This window comes from Lingula anatina, chromosome 8 (assembly GCF_051362555.1).
Source record: "Lingula anatina isolate TDL-2025a chromosome 8, LinAna3.0, whole genome shotgun sequence".
Lineage (NCBI taxonomy): Eukaryota > Metazoa > Brachiopoda > Lingulata > Lingulida > Lingulidae > Lingula > Lingula anatina.
Window position 1 is genome coordinate 15,593,753 of NC_141774.1, and position 19,552 is coordinate 15,613,304.

Consider the following 19,552-nt stretch of genomic DNA (forward strand, 5'->3'; position numbering starts at 1 on the left):
CAATTCGGCGCAAACAATGTCATAGACGTCATAGACGGCTCTTTCAATCTCCGACTTAAACTCGGCGTCATGATCGAAATTTTCAACCTCGTCTCGAATGTCTTCCATAAGTTCTACAGACATAATGATGGAGTATATGTAGGGGTTTGCGGATTCGTTCAACCTTCGCTTGACTTTTCTGTAGGCGTCCATCACAACCTTGGGTGAAATTATGTTTTTAGCTTTTTCGAAGTACGCACACACTCCGTACGTCCAATCAGCCATGCACCCCTCAAAATGCTGTTTCTGGGAGCCATGATCTATGATGCAGCCATGACAATACTTTCGAAGCAGATCAAAAATTTTTCGCACAATGAAATTAATCATGATAAGCTTAACAACAGTTATGTCATACTGTACATTTTCAGCGTCTTGTTCTTTAGCCATTTGTTTCTTCTTCTTCTTATCCTCTCTCATCGGTGAAGGGGAACGCGTCCTCTTCGTCATTTTCTTATCCATGTCCAAAGCGTCATCTATATTTGACGTATTGGACAACAGAGATTCCCAACTGAGTTTGTCGAATGCTATGTCATACAAAGCATCACTGGCGGATGTGTAGGTCAACACCACGCGATAATCATTGATGAACCCGTCAAAGTTCACATTTACCGCATATCTATCGCCGAAGCTCACATCTTGTCGTCTACTCGCAGTAATCGCCTCTTCTATTCGTGGAATTTCTTCTTTAAACTTTCCCCAGGCGTCCAATGACATGCGTATCTTGCTTCTAGAAGTGGGATCACTAAAGACCACCAAATCGTTACCTTGTAAGTTTTTGCAAACTGTTATAAGTTTGCCACCTTGTAACTTTATAAAAGTTGCCATTTTATCAGATTTCACAACTTTCAGCTGCGAGTGAAGCTCTCTCAAACAACGCAACCTTAAATACTCTCTTCTTTGCGCACCAGACAGCAATCATTCGTACGCTAAGACAATACGATCAACAGACTGATCTGTAGCATTGCTACGTGAGACAATGCAATAAACAAATTGAGGCATAGGATTGCCACGAGAAACAGACTGATCTGTAGCATTGCTACGTGAGACAATGCAATAAACAAATTGAGGCATCGGATTGCCACGAGAAACAGACTGATCCGTAGCATTGCTACGTGCGACATTACAATAAACAACTTTCGCCATAGGGCGGTCAGTACCATAACACTCTACGTGCCAGCCATCATTGTTCGTTCTCTTTTAATAAGACGCGTGACCTTTGTACCCCAATTGTTCGTGGCATTCCACTCTCCATTGTCACCGGCTATTTACATCCCTCAACCTTAGTGCAGATGCACTAAGGCTGCTATAAAAGAGTTTGATTTTTAATTTTAAAACTGTTGCTATGGTTTCATCATAGTTTGCGCCCAAAGTGGTTGCTATGTTGTTGTTGCAATTGTTTCTAAACAGTTTGCGCCCAAAATGGTTGCTATGTTGTTGTTGCTATGGTTTCTAAACAGTTTGCGCCCAAAATGGTTGCTATGTTGTTATTGCTAGGGTTTCTAAACAGTTTGCGCCCAAAATGGTTGCTATGTTGCTGTTGCTATGGTTTCAAAACAGTTTGGGCCCAAGTGCACCTTCACTACTACGAGCTGCCGTTTTTATTCTTTAATTCTTAATTTTTTTATTCTATATGTGCTACCCTTTCAGATATCAGTTAGTTTTCTCAATTAAATAGAATGATACTATTAAACAAAATTTAATAAAGCGGCGCGCTTATATAGTAGTCTCATTATCTATATATATATATACATGTACATTTATTTTCATTTGTGTTCTAACTTCTGCATTGTGTTTGGTGAGCTGACTTACATACCTACAAACTGGTTCACCATCGTCGTTAAAGACACAGGTGCCTCCATTGTTACATTGAAGGTAACAGTCTCCCCCTAACCACGAGTATCTTTTCTTTAACTTTTCATCTTATTTTTCATGACAGATGAAATCGTTAATCAAAAGAACAAAATTTTCAAAAAAAATGATATTACAAAAAATAAATTGGAATATTTTAGTTTCAATGGTATGCCTAGGCAAAAAAAAAATAAATAAATAAAAAATATCATATAAGATATGTGATTGGAGAAGAGTATAATCAGGTGTGCTGATACCAATTAACAGACTACCATGCCTTTAACCTGCTGCACTGCGTAATATGCAGTGATTTAATTGGGTAGTGTTACTTTGGGCTGGTCAAAGCTTGGTTTTGGTGAGCATGGTTCTCTCCTATCCAGGGAATAAATCAGCTTATCCAGAGGATAAAGTTGTCAGCTCGAAATAGATGGGATAAATCTGCAATCATGCTCTTAAATCATCAAAAATTGCTAACCTGATCGCTTTGGGAGTTAATCCTTTGAGATTTCACAGGCGTAGAATGATTAGAAAGAAAATTTTAGAAGATGTGTGTTTGTTGTTGATGCTTTAAGTGATACAGAATCAATAGATTACATAACAGACTTTATCAAAGTTGACATCGCGCCTGCTACGAACAGAACCCATGCAATCTCCGTGAGAGACCAATTATATTTTATTTTACTAAAACATACATTTTAAATCGACGAAAAAATACTACACTGAATCTGCCAAATGTACCAAGTCAGCCATTTTGTAAGAAAGTATGTCACGACTTTGCCCTTTAACTGTAAATCTCTGAAATAAGTTCTCCACTAAGAGGCTTGCTATCTTACGCAACCCAAGCCGTTATTTATACGATTCTGTGCGAACAAAGGCCATTCATTCTTCAGCAAAGAAACATACAAAGTGAGGCATAACTAATGCAACGTAATGTGTTTTTGACACTGACACTAAAATATCCTATAGATATTTTTCCCATTATTTTAATGAATGTACCATCTTGAAATATACTTAAAATATTGTTTAAAATGGGTAATTTTTTTTTCCAAATATGGTATAGATCACTTTTTTGTTAGCAAATATCAAGGCTTTTGTAATGTTTATAGCAACCAACTGCATTATGGGAATGTCTTTTTTCCAAATATGGTATTGGATAAATTTTTATCCACTGGATTACTATCATGCTGTTTTTCCAGCCTTTCTGAAACACAAATGTATACAGTGGATAACTGTCCAGATGATACATGTAAGAGATATATACCATGGGTGGTGTTATCCATAGGATAGCCTATCCAGCCTTGATGAAACCGGGCCCTGGATACAGGACTCACTGTCCTTACTGAAATGCTGCTGCCATTAAAAAAAGACCGCCCATTTCTTCTGAATGAGGGGTAAATTGCCATCAGAACGCGTATAACAAGGCCCTTAGCGAACACCAGACTGATTTGGCAGGCTATAATACCAGCCGACCTCTGAGGAAGCCAAATGGAAAGCATTGTCGTATGATAATGGAATGAGAACCATGGCCGTTTCTTGGTAGAACAATGAAAATGCTTGACTTTGGAAGACGTTTTGACAAATGATAATTGGTTTATTGCGTAACGCTGTTAATAAATGATTAAGGAAACTGAAAATACCTTACTGGGACCATATTTCATTTTAATTCACTCTGTATGTTTCTTTGTTTTAAAGTTTAAGTAAACGAAATTGTAGGCACATATAACAAGGCAGGAAATAAGCAAAATAACAAATTCTTGCCTTTTGCAGCGATATTTGATGTGTGCTAAATTCAGTTTCATGTGCAGGTTTCCAAAAGCAGTGACTCTTCTAGATGTCTGTAAAAGACAAACCCAACGACTGTGTCTGTTTTTTTTTTTTTTTTTTTATGAAGTGCAGGGGATGAAATGCATAATCAGAAAAACAACAGAAACATAAGAAAGAAACCTGATAACGTTCACGTTATTCAGTGTTAAGATCAATTTTCTACAGTATGTGCAGCGTTTTGTTAAATAAAGTTGCTTTGACAAATGGTGATGATTTTATTGCGTAACGCTGTATATAAATGGTTAAGGAAATGTTTGAAACAAAAATATCTTGCTGGGACCATATTTCATCGTGGTTTGTATTATATCCTTATTTTACATCACTGCCGACTACTATTTGAAAAAAAAGCTGTTTAAATCCGATCTTTAGGAGAGTAGAAGACCAATAGATTCATAAATGAGTACATGAGCTGTTGCTGATATCAATAGTTCAAAATGAAAACTCCAGTAAATTACATATTATTTGAAGATATAGGCATATATCATCAGGCAGAAAATTAGCAATAGGACATATGCATGTCTTTGTTTGATATTTGGTGTGTATCAAATGCAGCGCCATGTACAATAATCAAATGCAAATAATCTTCTAGCTTTCTAAATGACAAAATGCTGAAACTTGGTCTGGCCTTTAATAAGATAAGAAAAGAAATATAGAGAATAAAAATTATTGAAAAAATTAAAAAGTAATAAAAAAATAATAAAAAAACTAAAGAATAAAAAAATAGAGAGAAAACGAAATGTCGCCTAAACCTTTTGACCAACATTTCATTTATTTCAGTTTTAGATATTTAGTTGGCACTCAAACATTCAACAAATGATTTTAAGACGGTAGGTGTTTTGCATTAAGGTAAATATTTAGTGAGCTGCAGGAGCTACTTTTCAAATTTCTAAATTGTTTACTTTATAGTTAGTTTTTAGAGAGAAAGATTGCTTTCATCAAACGAGTAAACTTTTTTGAATATTAATTGAAAAAAAAAACAAATATTGTAGTGACTCTTGTCTTGTCGTCGATTAAGATAAAACCATAATTCCAAAGTAATTTGTGTTAAAAACTAAAGAAAGAGAAAAAGAATAAAAAAAGGGGTGCACGTGTGCTGTTGGAAGACGCTTTGATAAATGATAATGATTCCATTGCATAACACTGTCTATTAATGATTGAGGAAATTTTTGAAACAGGAAATATCTTATTGGGACCATATTTCATGGCGATAATATTTTGTGTGTTTCCTTGCAGAAGATTGCATGGCCTTTGTTCCAATAGAATCGCTTAAATGGCGGCTTGGGTTGCGTAAGTCTCTTAGTGGATAACTTATTTCAGAGATTTCAATATTTTGCTAGGACTGCTTCATTGGAGAAAATGAAGTCGTGCGCCGTTCTTGTGCTTTTGGTGCTGTTTGCCACTGTTGCCATAGAAGGTAAGTGATACTTCCATAATAACATGCATTATGTATGGGCAACGCATTGGTCTGTAAGCTTGTAGTGAAGTTATTAACTTGACATACCCGGTTTTCAAAAAAATACTTATTGAAAAACCTGACAAACCCAGCCGTTTTTCTCCTTCAAGCAAAATGGTGCATTCTCATGCCACCCTCATCCCCCCCCCCCCCTACACACAGCTGTAAAGAATGGTAAAGAATCTTGATCACGAACATGTAGATGGGGTTCGGAAAGGGGCATCAGCCGTTTCGGGAATAACTAGGATCATTATTAAGTGAAGATTGAAAGAACCTGGATTTTATTTCCATTGTGCTACTTCACAAATATTTGAATCTAGAACTTTCACGAAAATTAATATTCCAATGGTCTTTCGGTAACATGTTTATCTTTATATTTTTTATTTTATGTAGACTCAGCCGGGCAAAGTACACCGTTTGTGACGTGCGACTGCTGTGGTCATATTTGTGGAAGCGTTCATGGGAGATGCTACTGCGTCGGAAAATACCCCAACTGCCGCTGTGGTGCAATCGATCACCCAAAATAAAAGGTGCTGTGATGACATTGCTCAAGGCAGTTTTTTCAATAATACATATTCTGACCAGCTATCTGTATACAAAAAGTTGTTGAATACTGTGCTAATTTGAGACTGCTAAACTTATAAGTCAATTCTACAAGTCAATTTGGTGGTACCTGTGTAACATGAAAATCTGACCCCCATGAAAATCTGACACCCCCAGTCAGATTTTCATAATTTTTCTTTTTGAGTATAGAACTGTGATCTTGTAGTATGTAAAATGAAGGATACAGTGCACTTTTTTGTAGTTTGCAGGTGAAAATTTTCATGAAAAAATAAGAAAATTAAAAATGTGCACACAATGAAAATCTGGTTCCCCCTCCACAAAACTTCATAAATCTTATTTTATTTTGAGTATATGACTGTGATCTTGTAGTATGTAAAATGGAGGATACATTGGCACTTTTTTTTTTTTTGTAGTTTGCAGGTGAAAATCTTCATGAAAAAATAAAATTAAAAATGTGCACATAATGGAAATCTGACTCCCCCATGAAAATTTGACTCCCCCTCCACAAATATTCCTAAATTTTAATTTATTTTGAGTATATGACTGTGATCTTGTAGTATGTAAAATGGAGGATACATTGGCACTTTTTTGTAGTTTGCAGGTGAAAATTTTCATGAAAAAATAAGAAAATTAAAAATGTGCACTTAACCGCCCATTGTCTCCCCTATGAAAAAGCTATCTATTTAACATTTGATGATCATTTCAACACCTTTTCTTAACTTTTACTATATGAAGATTATATTGGAAATATTTAAAAGTTTGATAGTAAAATATTGGGTGAAAAAGAAAAAAAAAAACATGAAAAATAAGAAAATTAAAAATGTGCATTTTATCACCCAATAACTCCCCATTGAAAAAGCTATCTATTTAATATTTGATGATCATTTCAACACCTTTCCTTTTAGGATACTTTATGAAAAATATATTGCAAATATTTTAAAGTTTGATGATAAAATTGTGAGTGAAAGAATGAAAAAGAAATCATGAAAATCTTCATTTCTATACCCTCGAGATTTGGACTCCCATGAAGAAAAGGACCTATTTTATATTCAGTCAACATACCATTGCTTTCCACATAGTTTGCATAGAGATGAATATTTTGTTTTTATTTGAAAGTTTGATGGTGAAAATTTTGGTGAATATTTTTAAAACAAGTATCCATCTTACTTCCTGTAGGTTTTGCACTCTGTAAAAACGCTACATTTTTTACTCAAGAAATTGGCCCATCGCCTTTTTATTTAATTCTTCTTATATAGCATACGCAACTAAACACTTGCTGTTGTTTTCCCATTATTTTCCCCAAAGCTGAATGAAAAATGGGGATTAATTAAGCAAAGAGGATAATAAGTATGCATTCTTGCGGCCATAGGACTTTGACGACCCAACTTACAAATCAATTGTTTATATTTAATATTTGAATATTTTTTCTTTTAAGCTACGACATATGAATAAGCTACCACCAAGCATGTCACATCCCTATCACATTTGAAAGTTTGGTGGTGAAAACCTTTGTCAAAATTGAGAATGTTTTCAAAAGGCATTCATCTTACTACCTGTAGGATTTGGATTGACATTTTCTACATTTCTTTTTTTCGCATTAGATAATTTCAGTGCTCAAGGTCCTACCTGTGGCACTTGGTTAATTGCAATTAGGTAGCTGCCAGGGCTGTGAGATGTTTGGTAGTAGCCTTGTGATCTCAAGTTGATTGCAATAAAGCAATGACCACAGGCATTCCAGTGCTCCAGGCCTTACCTGTGGTACTTGGTAAATTGCAATTAGGGGGAGTCAAATTTTCGTGGGGGAGTCAGATTTTCATTGTGTGCACATTTTTAATTTTCTTATTTTTTCATGAAAATTTTCAGCTGCAAACTACAAAAAAGTGCCAATGTATCCTCCATTTTACATACTACAAGATCACAGTCATATACTCAAATAAAATGAGATTTAGGCATTTTTGTTGGAAGGAGTCAAATGTTCACGGGGGAGTCAGATTTTCATTATGTGCACATTTTTAATTTTCTTATTTTTTCATGAAAATTTACACCTGCAAACTATAAAAAAAGTGCCAATGTATCCTCCATTATGCATACTACAAGATCATAGTAATTTACTCAAATAAAATTAGATTAATGAATGTTTTTTGAGGGGGAGTCAAATTTTCATGGGGGGAGTCACATTTTCATTATGAAAATCTTTCATGGGAGTCAGATTTTCATAATGAAAAGCTGACTGGGGAGTCATATTTTAGGGGAGTCAGATTTTCATGGTACATCTGTATTGTTGTGAGAAATTGTGAGAGTGATAATGGCTCATAAAAACAAGGGATACTAGCACCATAGAAAAATTTTTAAACTAACAAATACAGTTTGCTCAAAGTTATCAATTGATGAACAAGATGAACGGTCTTTTCAATTTTTTTAGAAAGGGAAAGAGAGAGAAAGAGAAAGACATGGTGTCTGTTCGTGCATGTGTCAGTGCGTGTGGGTTTGTTTGTTAGAGAGAGAGAGAGAGAGAGAGAGAGAGGGGTTGTGTAGGTAAGGGGAGGTGGGAGGAGAAGGAGAGAACCAGGTTGTGTGTGCGCATGTCATATACTCCGATTGTCGATACTCCGATTCTTTTTGATATAATCTAATGCAACCTTTGTGATGTGCATTCAAATAAGCAAATTCAAAAAAATCCATCTGTATTCTAAATGGTCAGTTTAATGCAGCGGTTTATTATTTTTCAGTTTATACTTACAATATATATATATATATATATATATATATATATATATATATATATATATATATATATATATATATATATATATATATATATATATATGTTTTCAGAATAGTCTCCAGTCGAGAGGAAGCATGACCAGTTGGAAAATAGGAAACTTGTTACTCAGCTAAATGTAAAGCTGCTGCATTTGGATTTTTTTGTGAATTTTGTGTTCAACAATAAGTGGTCATAATAAAAATTGTATTAAAATACGCTGTATTTACTGTATAGTAAACGTTTTAAACATTTGTTGTTGTTGGAAATGGTATGAATGCTTTCTACGCCTCTGCTAGCGTATAAAAAAAAAAATAATAGAAAAAAAATTGGAATACCAATGTTTCTTGACCAATGTAGATCATTCCACATGGAATACGGTTCTGCCAAAGCACATAAAGTATCAATTTGTTTCCTGTATTATGAATATATAATTCTTTTCTAATTTTTTGTCAAATGCCTTGCTTAAAAATATTTATTACAGTAGTAATTCTGGCTGTTTTTAACTCAAACACGAAGACAAATTTCACAGTATTCATACCAGTGTCTCGCGATTAAAAACTAAACAGAAAAAGACTGTAAGTAAGTTTATCAACCACATTTCATGACTATAGAAATTTATATCAATTCTTTTAAATTTGTTCTTTGCAGCAAACAAACATAGCAAAAATAATGATATCTTAATATGGATAGAAACATGAACGTGTATAATAATAATAATAATTATTATTATTATTATTATTATTATTATTATTATAAGGAAAAATTCAGATATCCAATAAAAACAATATTAGTTTCTACAAGTTTAGTGGGCTGCCGTTCTGAACCAAGTAACGGGTAGGTCCGTGGGGGATATGTACTAAATTACCACGCCCTGTATTGGTGAGTGATAAAAAGTGGCTTTAAACTTGAGTCACTACTCATTCAACCACCAGCACACATTTTGAAAAAAACCGACATGAAGAATTCATAAGAACCAAATGTTAACTTGTAGCATTTCAAGTCCGAGTTGCTGTCTTTATTCTCTTTTTTTCATAAAGTTTTCCGCTGTAGCCATCTGGGCACTCACAGTAGTCGCCAATCAAGTGCCACCGTGCCACCGTTGACACACGCTTTACGGCATTCAATGGTCAGCCTCGCCATGCGCTGTTCTCCAATGAAACCACTTCTGCAGCTGCAGTAAAATAAAGTAATGTGATGAACAGCTTTCATGAAAGTGCTACGAGATATCACATGGAATTCTATATTCTGATTCTTAATGTATACATATTTTTATATATATTCAATTACGTTTATTTTTATTTGTGTTCCAGCTTCTGCATTATGTTTATTGAACTGACTAACATACCTACAGACTGGTTCATCATCGTCGTTAAAGATGCAGGTGCCTCCATTGTTACATTAAAGGTAACAGCCGCCCCCTAACCAGGGATATCTCTTCTTAAACTTCTCATCTTTTTCAACATGAAAGATGAAGCCGCAAATTAAAAGAAACAAGTTTCAATAAATAAACAAATAAATAGATAAATAAATACGGATGTTACATATCATATTATCCTAATTTCAAGTCTTATTAGTTAAAATCACTACATGAATGAAACATTCTGTATTCCTCCACTTACAATTGATGCATGTTTTCAAGCACTTTCCAAGTGACGTTTTTGCTCCAATTCCACCAGCGCACTGCTTTTCTGGGACACCTTTTCAGCGTAGCCTACAAGACCATTTTGCCACCTCTAGGCCGTACTGCCCACATCCCTCAGAACCGTTGTCGCCTTTGTAACAGCTACATGTATAAGGTGCCCAAGGGCTCCAGGCGGCAACTGAAATAATCTTTATGTGAGGCGTTTGCACGTGTTTCACATATTTATAAAGCAACCGCGATTTTGTATTTCTTAACTCTTAATATTTTTTAACTCTGAATATTTGTTTAAACGCTGCATCCAAATTCAGTATCGGGAAGCAATAATAATCGTGGTAAAAAACTCACCTTACTGTGCCCTGGTTCTCCCGCAGCTTCTTAGGCGTGATTCTTCTCTGTAAGTAGCACCAAGACATGGGAGCTTTCCTAGAGATGGTGCAGGGCTATTGCACCTTAAATGTCATAATTATTTCATTCATTCTCATTTCGTCAGTCTGCTAGAGTTATTCTATTAACATCACGCTATTTATATCACTCACAGGATGCTAGTTGTTATTTTCACCGACATGATAGTCGTTCCAGGTTACGAAATCGTTTACTTTAGTCACTGGGTGGCATGGCTCCAGTACAGCTGTCATGACGAGACAAGTTTATAGTATCGGCGATAAATATTTCAAAATATGATAATTATGCAATTTTATCCGAACGGCAGGCTTAAAAACCAATCATTTGGTGGCAAGACGCCACAAATGTCGTCATCAAGACCCAAGTTTGTGACACCGTTAATTATTTTAAGTCAGCAGCAATTAACATTTTTATAATATGAATATAAATAATATTAAATTTATGTTACACTTTAACATGCGAATAACAACAACAACAAAGAATGAATGTTTTATTTGGTTCCAAAAAGCAAGAGGTAGAAGCTTAGAGAGCAGAAAGAAGGGAGGAAGAATAAATCAGAGAAGAACAGGCGTGTGAGGCAGGTGTGAAGCAAAAGTCACGCAAAAAGGAACTACTTTCGCCGTGCGTTGCATTATCTTTGTACATGTTTACAAGTGAGTTCCACGTACGCAGGAAGCAAGACAAACTCAAGAAATGAGTACAATTTCTACGGTCATCTCACCTTGAAATTAGCGTTCTTGCTTGGAAGGGCATCTGAAGTGGCCCCTTCGACTCGCAGGGCAGACGTATGCCTTTTCATTGAAAATTTTTCTCTACCTCTAGGAACTCCACGGCCTCCACTGCACCCAAAATTCGTAGGGGACGTACGGTCTTGAAATTCGGGCGTCCGGTTGTGACTGAGGCTTTATCTTGGAGCTTCCATGTACGAGATGCCGTATTAATTCTTTTCATGCAAAGTTTTCCGCTGTAGCCATCCGAATTTGCAGTAGTCGTCAATCAAGGTCATCACGCACGTGCCACCATTGACACACCTTTTACGGCATTCATTGGACAGCTGCGTCATGTACAGTTTTCCACTAAAACCACTTCTACAGCTGCTCTTAAAGTAAAGCAGTATGATGAACAGTTTTAATATAAGTGCTACGAGATATCATATAGTCCTCTTATTTGGGTATTTTAGATTCGATGTTAAAACAACCCAGTCTGATAACTTTCACGTTATTCAGTGTTAAGATCAATTTTCTACGTTTTGTTAAATAAAGTTGCTTTGACAAATTGGTGATGGTTTTATTGCGTGACGCTGTATATATAATGGTTAAGGAAATGTTTGAAACAAAAATATCTTGCTGGGACCATATTTCATCGTGATTTGTATTATATCCTTATTTTACATCACTGCCGACTACTATTTGAAAGAAAAAAAAGCTGTTTAAATCCGAACTTTAGGAGAGTAGAAAAACCAATAGGTACATAAATGAGTACATGAGCTGTTGCTGACATCAATAGTTCAAAATGAAAACTCCAGTGAATTAGATATATTTTAAAGATAAAGGCATGTATCATCAGGCAGAAAGTTAGCGATAGGACATATTCATGTCTTTTGTTTGATGCTTGGTGTGTATCAAATACAGCGCCATGTACAATAATCAAATGCAATGAATCTTCTAGATTTTTCTAAAAGACAAAATGCTGAAACTTGGTCTGGCTTTTAATAAGATTAAAAAAGCAATAAAATGAATGAAATTATTGACAAAAAATCTGAAAAATAAAAAAAGATAATAAAAATTTAAAGATTGAGAACAATGGAGAGAAAACGAAATGTCGGCTAAGCATTTTGACCAACATTTCATTTACTTCAGTTTAAGATATTTAGTTGGAACTTTTAAAGAATTAAACAAATAATGGGAATACGGTAGGTGTTTTGAATTAAGGTAAATGTGCTGCAGGAATTACTTTTCAAAAAAATAATTTACAGATATGTTTGCAAATTTCTGAATTGTTTATTTTATAGTTAATTTCTAGAGAACAAGATTGCTTTCACCAAACGAGTAAACCTTTTTTGAATATTAATTTTAAAAATGCAACGAGAATTGAATGACTCCTGTCATCGATGAAGATAAACCATGATTGCAAAGTAATTTGGGTTGAAAAACTACAAAAAGAGAAAAATAATAAAAAATGGGTGCACTTTTACTGTTGGAAGACGCTTTGACTAATGATAATGGTTTTATTGCATAACACTGTCTATTTATGATTCAGGAAATTTTTCAAACAGGGAATATCTTACTGGGACCATATTTCATGGCGATACTACTTTATATGTTTCCTTTGTTCGCACAGAATCGTATAAATAGCGGCTTGGGTTGCGTAAGATAGCAAGCCTCTTAGTGGAGAACTTATTTCAGAGATTTCAATCTTTTGCTAGGACTGCTTCATTGGAGAAAAATGATGTCGTGCGCCGTTCTTGTGCTTTTGGTGCTCTTTGCCAGTGTTGCCATAGAAGGTGAGTGAAACAAGTTATACTTCCATAATGACATGCATTATGTAAGGACATTGGTCTGTAATCTTGTAGTCAAGTAGTTTACTTCACATAGCCGGTTTTCAACAAAATACTAATTGAAAAAAACCTGACAAACCCAGCCGTTTTTCTCCTTCAAGCAAAATGGTGCATTACTTTTGTCCCCCCTACCCCAACCCCTGTACAAACGGCAGTAAAGAATGAAGAAGACTCTTGACCAAAAACATGTATTTTGGGTTCGGAAAGGGCATTGATTGTGCCGGGAATAACTGGCATTATTTTTAAGTGAAATTGGTAAGAATCTGGATTTTATTTCCATTGTGTTACTTTACTTTCCTGATATTTGAATCTAGAACTTCCACAAAAATGAAAAGTCACATGTTTATCTTTGTATTCTTTTTATTTTTATGTAGACACAGCCGGGCAAATTGCGTATGAAGCTACGTGCAACTGCTGTGGTCAGACTTGTAGTAGCGACCATGGGAGTTGCTACTGCGTCGGAACGTACCCCAACTGCCGCTGTGGTGCAATCGATCACACGAAATAAAAGGTTCTGTTATCACATATTTCATGGCAGTATTTTCACTAATACATATTCTGACCAGCTACCTGTTCTACATAAAGATGTTGATTATTGTGCTAACCTAAGACTGCTAAACCGAGTAGTCAATTCTACAAGTCAATTGAGTGATATTGTTGTGAGAAATTGTGAGAATGAGTTACTGGCTCATAAAAACATGGGATATCAGCACCACAGAAAACTTTCTAAACTATCAAATACAGTTTGCTCAACGGTATCAGTTTACATAAAGACAGAAAAGTCTTTTAGAGAGGGAAAGAGAGACGTGGTGAGACGTGGTGTCCGTGCGTGCGAGTGTGAGTGGGTGTGTGTTTGTGTGTTAAAAACGAGAGAGAGAGAGAGAGAGAGAGAGAAAGAGGGACGGGGGAAAGAGAGATGTTGGGAAGGTAGAGGGAGATGCGAGGAGAAAGAGAGAACCAAGCTGTGCGTGCGTATTGTCATATCCGATTGTCGATACTCCGATTCTTTTGTAAAGTAATATAAGGCAAACTTTATAATGTACAGTCAATTAAGCAATTAAAAATGCAACGGCTTATTATTTTACTATATATATATATATATATATATATATATATATATATATATATATATATATTGTTTGTTTGTTTGTTTGTTTTTTCAGAATAGCCAGCCTCTCGTCGAGAGGAAGCTTGACCAGTTGAACATACAGAAGAAAACAAGAAACTAGTCACTCAGCTAAATGTAAAGCTGGTGTATTTGGACATTTTTGTGAATTTAGAGTTCAACAATAAGTGGTCATAATAAAGCTTGTAGTAAACACGCTGTATTTACTGCATAGCCAAAGCTTTAAGCCTTTGTTAACGTTGTTGTTGGAAATCATTTGAATGCTTAATGCGCCTCTCCCCGCGTATTAAAAACAGTTGAAATACCAATGTTTCTTTCACAAATGTTGTAGATCATTCCATAATCATGGGATGTGGTACTGCTAATGTTTTCTACATTATAAGTATAGATTTTTTCATTATTTGTCAAATGCCTCGCTTAGAAATATTTATTACAGTAGTATTTTTGGATGTTTTAAACTCTTTAATGTAGTGTCCAAATACAGATTTCACAGTATTCATCCCCATGCTTAGTGATTAAAAACTAAACAGAAAAACACTGAAAGTAAGTTTTTCAAACACATTTCATTTTTATAGAAATTTATCTCTATTCTTTTAAATTTCTACTTTGTAGCAAACACACATCGCAAAAATGATCTTGATATGAAAATAAACTTAAACGTGCATAATAATGAAAAATACTACTACTACTACTAATAATAATAATAATAATAATAATAATAATAATTAGGAAAAATTCAGATATCCAATAAGAAAAAAATTACTTGCTACATGTTTAGAGGGCTGCTGTTCTGAATCAAGTAATGGGTAGGTCCGTGTGCGATTTTCAACAAATTACAAAGCCCTGCATTGGTGAGTGATAAGCAGATTTAAACCTGAGTCACTATTTATTCAACCACCAGCACACATTTTGAAATGACCAATATGAAGAATTCAGAAGAACCGAACATTATCTTGAAACATTTCAAGTACCAGTTGCTGTCTTTACCCTTTTTTTTTTTCAAGAAGTTTTCCCCTGTAGCCATCCGGGCACTCGCAGTAGTCGTCAATCAAGGTCATCACGCCATGCCACCATTGCCACACTTTTTACGGCATTCATTGGTCAGCCGTGTCATGCACTCTTCACCACTGAAACCACTTCTACAGCTGCAGCAAATATAAAATACGGTGATGAATAGTTTTATACAAATGTAAGAGATATCACCCAAAAAAAAAAAAAACAAAAAACAAAAAACAAAAAAAAAAAAAAGACAGAAAAAAAAAAACAATTAAGCGGCTTGTATATATACTGAATTTATATACTAATTATATATATATATATATATATATATATATATATATATTTTTTTTTTTTTCATTTGTGTTCTCTCTTCTGTATTGTGTTTGGTGAGCTGACTTACATACCTGCAAACTGGTCCATCGTCGTCGTTAAAGACGCAGGTGCCTCCATTGTTACATCAACTTTTTTGAATTGACATATTAAGAAATGAAGAAATATTAATATACGAGTACAAATGATACATTGTCGACCACTGACAAAGAGTTTGCAAATGTTTCTCCTGTCTCTTTTTTCACATCATCACCCCAATTTCAAGGCTTATTAGTCAAAAGCAATACAATAATGAAGCTTTCTGTTTTCCTCGGTACATGTACATGTTACTTACAGTTGGTGCATGTTTTCATGCACTTCCCAAGTGACGTGTTTGCTCCAATTCCACCTCCGCACTGCTCTTCTGAGACACGTTTTCCGCGAAGTCTACAAGACCGTGTCGCCACCTCTAGGCCGTGCTGCCAGGGCCGTAGCCTGAGCAAAATGCCAGGGGGGGCAGTAAGCGAACACGACGGGGCCAAGCCCCCGAGGGGGGAGGGGGTGACCCCCTACCAGTGTGGAAAATTCTAAATCCCAGGGGGGGGGGGGCCGCTGCCCCCCTGCCCCCCCCCCCCCCCCGGAGGCTACGGCCCTGGCTGCCCACATCCATCTGAACCGTTGACGCCTTTGTAACAGCTATAAGGTGCCTAAGAGCTCCAGGCGGCAACTGAAAGAATAATAATAAAAATAATATTAAAAATTAAACAGAATGATTGGTTTTATATAGTCCACATAATATTCTTGTATCCCCACAGCGTGGTATATCTGACTATGTGGTGACCACTATCAGATTGACTAACCGCCACTGACTCTAACGCTCACAGAAACACTATATAATGTCAATAAAATATGCTAAAATATATCTGACAAATCTAAATATAATTCACATTTAGGGATAGGAAATTTAGATTGATTTTATTAAAACGATTGGTCTTTAACGCGGTTGAATGCCTCAATTCTATATTAGCACCAATGGGGTTTTAATAGGGTCGCGCCACAAGGTTATTTTCAGTTGCACCCTGGATTACGCGCGCTTGCTCCGCAAGGTGTCGCTTGTGGTGGGAGGGGGGGGGGGGCGTCACAGCCCATATGGTTACTGTGGCCAAGGTGACAGGTACTTCCAAACATTTTATCATAACTGTCATTATTCCTTGTTCTATTCACAAATTTGATATTTTCGGCAATGGAAAATGTGGCAATGGCAAAAGTGGGTCTAGGTGCATTGACAGGCCGCACAGGTGTCCCAATTGACCGCCGCCAGAGAAGAGACCCCAAGTATTAAACAACACAATCTATAGATATTGGAAAATTGGCAAAAGTTAAGCAACTGAGGCTTTATTAGATTTGGGGAGAAATCGAGAGTAATGTCCAGTGACATGCCAAACCCCTAAATTCAAGTCTTGGCCCTTGACACCTGTAACGCACCCCTTAGTCAAGAATCTGAACAAATCAATGTTGGGCAGGTATGCTCTATATTCTACAGGCGTTTTGTGATTTTATCAACTTGATTGTCAAGTGCCAGACCTTTTGTTCCCAGGTCCTAGTAGCAAACTTTATCAGATAACAATCTGACACTAACAGCGCTGTAAACCCAGTTATCAATGCTGCCATCTTTACCTGTATCTCTACCGGTATTATACCAGTGGTGTGTTTGATATATTTCAGTAGGGAAATATGCTGTGATGCTTATATTTATTTGTAATACGTTAGCATTAACCTGTTAATAAAAACTTGGAACCTTTCAATATTATTACACAATAACAGTATAATGATGGGAGCTGTTATGCTTACAGGGTTACCACTTAATATGGAATATTATTTTTTGGCGGGTAAATTTTCTACAAAATATTTAATTTCTCTCTAACTGCTTTAAATCCAAAGCTGACGCGTCACTCCGTGTGTAGCCAGGTGTGTTACCTAAGTACCACACAACTCTCGAAACAATTGATGCATGCAGTTGCATGTTCTGTGGTCAGAAATGTGAGGGGTGGTCTTTTCGGCAATTTCTGCCCTTGTACAAAAACGCATGAGTTTGGTCAATCTTTGGAGTGTGTTAAGAGAAGCAACAACGGGATCGCTCTGAAACTTGACAGGTACTTTAGTGAAGATATGGCTCGACAGCTAAGCAACGCAGCTAACTATGGGATTCTTGCTCTCAGAGAATATGGCCAGAAACGGACAGCCATTGCCAGGTAATTCAACATTTATCAGGAACCGTTTGTGAAGTCCTCCAAAGAAATGCTGCAACAGGGGCAACTACTCCAATACCTCGACCAGGGTGTCCGCGTATCACACTAAGAAGACAGGATCGCCTTCTCCTTAGAGGACGCCGTGCTGGTCGTACAAAGACAACCAGTGTCCTCAGAAAAGAGAGGCAGAATGTCATTCAAACGTGTGTTAACAGCAGGTCATATACAGCGACGTCTGCAATGGGCAGGAGACCACGTGCGTTTGCAGTCAAAACACTGGAATCACGTTGTTTTCAGTGATGAGACCAGATATGGATTTTTTAGGGTTGAACGTCGAATCCGTGTCCACCGACGTGTACGAGGGGCATAAAACGATGATTGTGTACTGCCTAGGGTGCAAGCAGGGGATGGTAACGTCTCTGTTTGGGGAGCATTTCATGTCGGTGCCCAGAGCCAGTTGGTTTTTCTAGGAGGCAATCTCATCCAGGATTCCTACAGAGACATTCTACAGCAAACAATGCTTCGATTGGTAAGAGTCATCTTCAGGAACAACTTTATGTACCAAGACGACTGCACAACCCCACATCGAGGCCGCAGAATCTCTGTTTTTCTTCAAAACCAATGGGTTCAGCAATTGCCCTGGCCTGCAAACTCTCTAGATATGAACCCAAATTGAAAATGTGTGGGCGGAAGTAACTCAAAGATTTAATAGCTATGGTCCTCGGCCGGTAAATAGTGATGAACTGCGACAGGCAAATATCACTGCGTGGAATGATATCCCCACCCAAACTTTAAAAAAGGTGTCACAGGGTATGCCATGTAGGATGAGGGCGCTGCAAGCGGCTGCTGGAGGTCATACCCGTAATTACTTACTTCTCATGATTTACTGTAGTGAGTTCTTTGACTGTGTAACATATCACTGTCCGGATGCTATCATTTTGTTTAATATCTTATCTTAAAGTTAATACTGACATCAAACTGTTGATATGGTTTTCTGGGGGTGTTCCTTTCTTTTGAATGGCATCTTATGTCAGATTTGATATTATTGACCAAAATATCTCACAACAGAAGACTGGATGTTATTATCACCAGGTGACATACTTTTTAAAGTGACTCAAGCCAAAAAAAAAAAAAAAATTAATCAGCACTCAAAAATAACAACGATAAAATATATTCCATATTAAGTAGCAACCCTGTAGTTAGAAGAAATAATAAAAACAGACTATGTGAAGTATATAATGAATTGATTTTATTTGAATTATTTATCTATTTATTTTTCAAACCAATTAATTATCATACATGAAGCTTATTTTTAGAAACATCAACATATATTACATTAATATAACCCTGCTGGCACACAGATCTACAGTTCTAAAATGCAAATACCAAGTTCCTTTCACACACCACTGCTGAGATGTGAATAATCATATGTATAAAGTAGTAAAAATATCACAAAATGTGTGTAGGAAAGATATTTCTACAAGTAACCTCATTAATCAGTCAGGAAACTTCATAATGCACTCAATAAATATAGAAATCTGAGCAAGAGAAATTCTACATACAGACATGACAGATTTACCATATATTGCCACCAACCCTAAACTGAATGGGCATAGAAAGAACAAAGTGAATCTCCCTCCCATTAAAAATGAATAAAAAATAATTAAAAAAAAAAAAAAACAGATACTGTCATTCTTAATACTGAAAAAACAATGGCACCTTGCAGCCTTCACTGCCTCACTATTTGCAGACAATGTTCTAGTCACTGTAACTGTG

General features: G+C 36.1%; 2 long non-coding RNA genes across 2 annotated transcripts; both read left to right on the plus strand.

Annotated features, from left to right (window-relative positions):
• The first annotated feature begins 4,975 nt into the window (after positions 1–4,975).
• Positions 4,976–8,726, plus strand: LOC106176593 (uncharacterized). Its single transcript, XR_001239767.2, has 3 exons — positions 4,976–5,125; positions 5,558–5,694; positions 8,564–8,726. It is a non-coding gene; the product is annotated as an uncharacterized LOC106176593 (long non-coding RNA).
• A 4,157-nt stretch (positions 8,727–12,883) lies between these two features.
• On the plus strand, positions 12,884–14,445 carry LOC106176604 (uncharacterized). Its single transcript, XR_001239771.3, has 3 exons — positions 12,884–13,039; positions 13,468–13,604; positions 14,257–14,445. It is a non-coding gene; the product is annotated as an uncharacterized LOC106176604 (long non-coding RNA).
• The last annotated feature ends 5,107 nt before the right edge of the window (positions 14,446–19,552 follow it).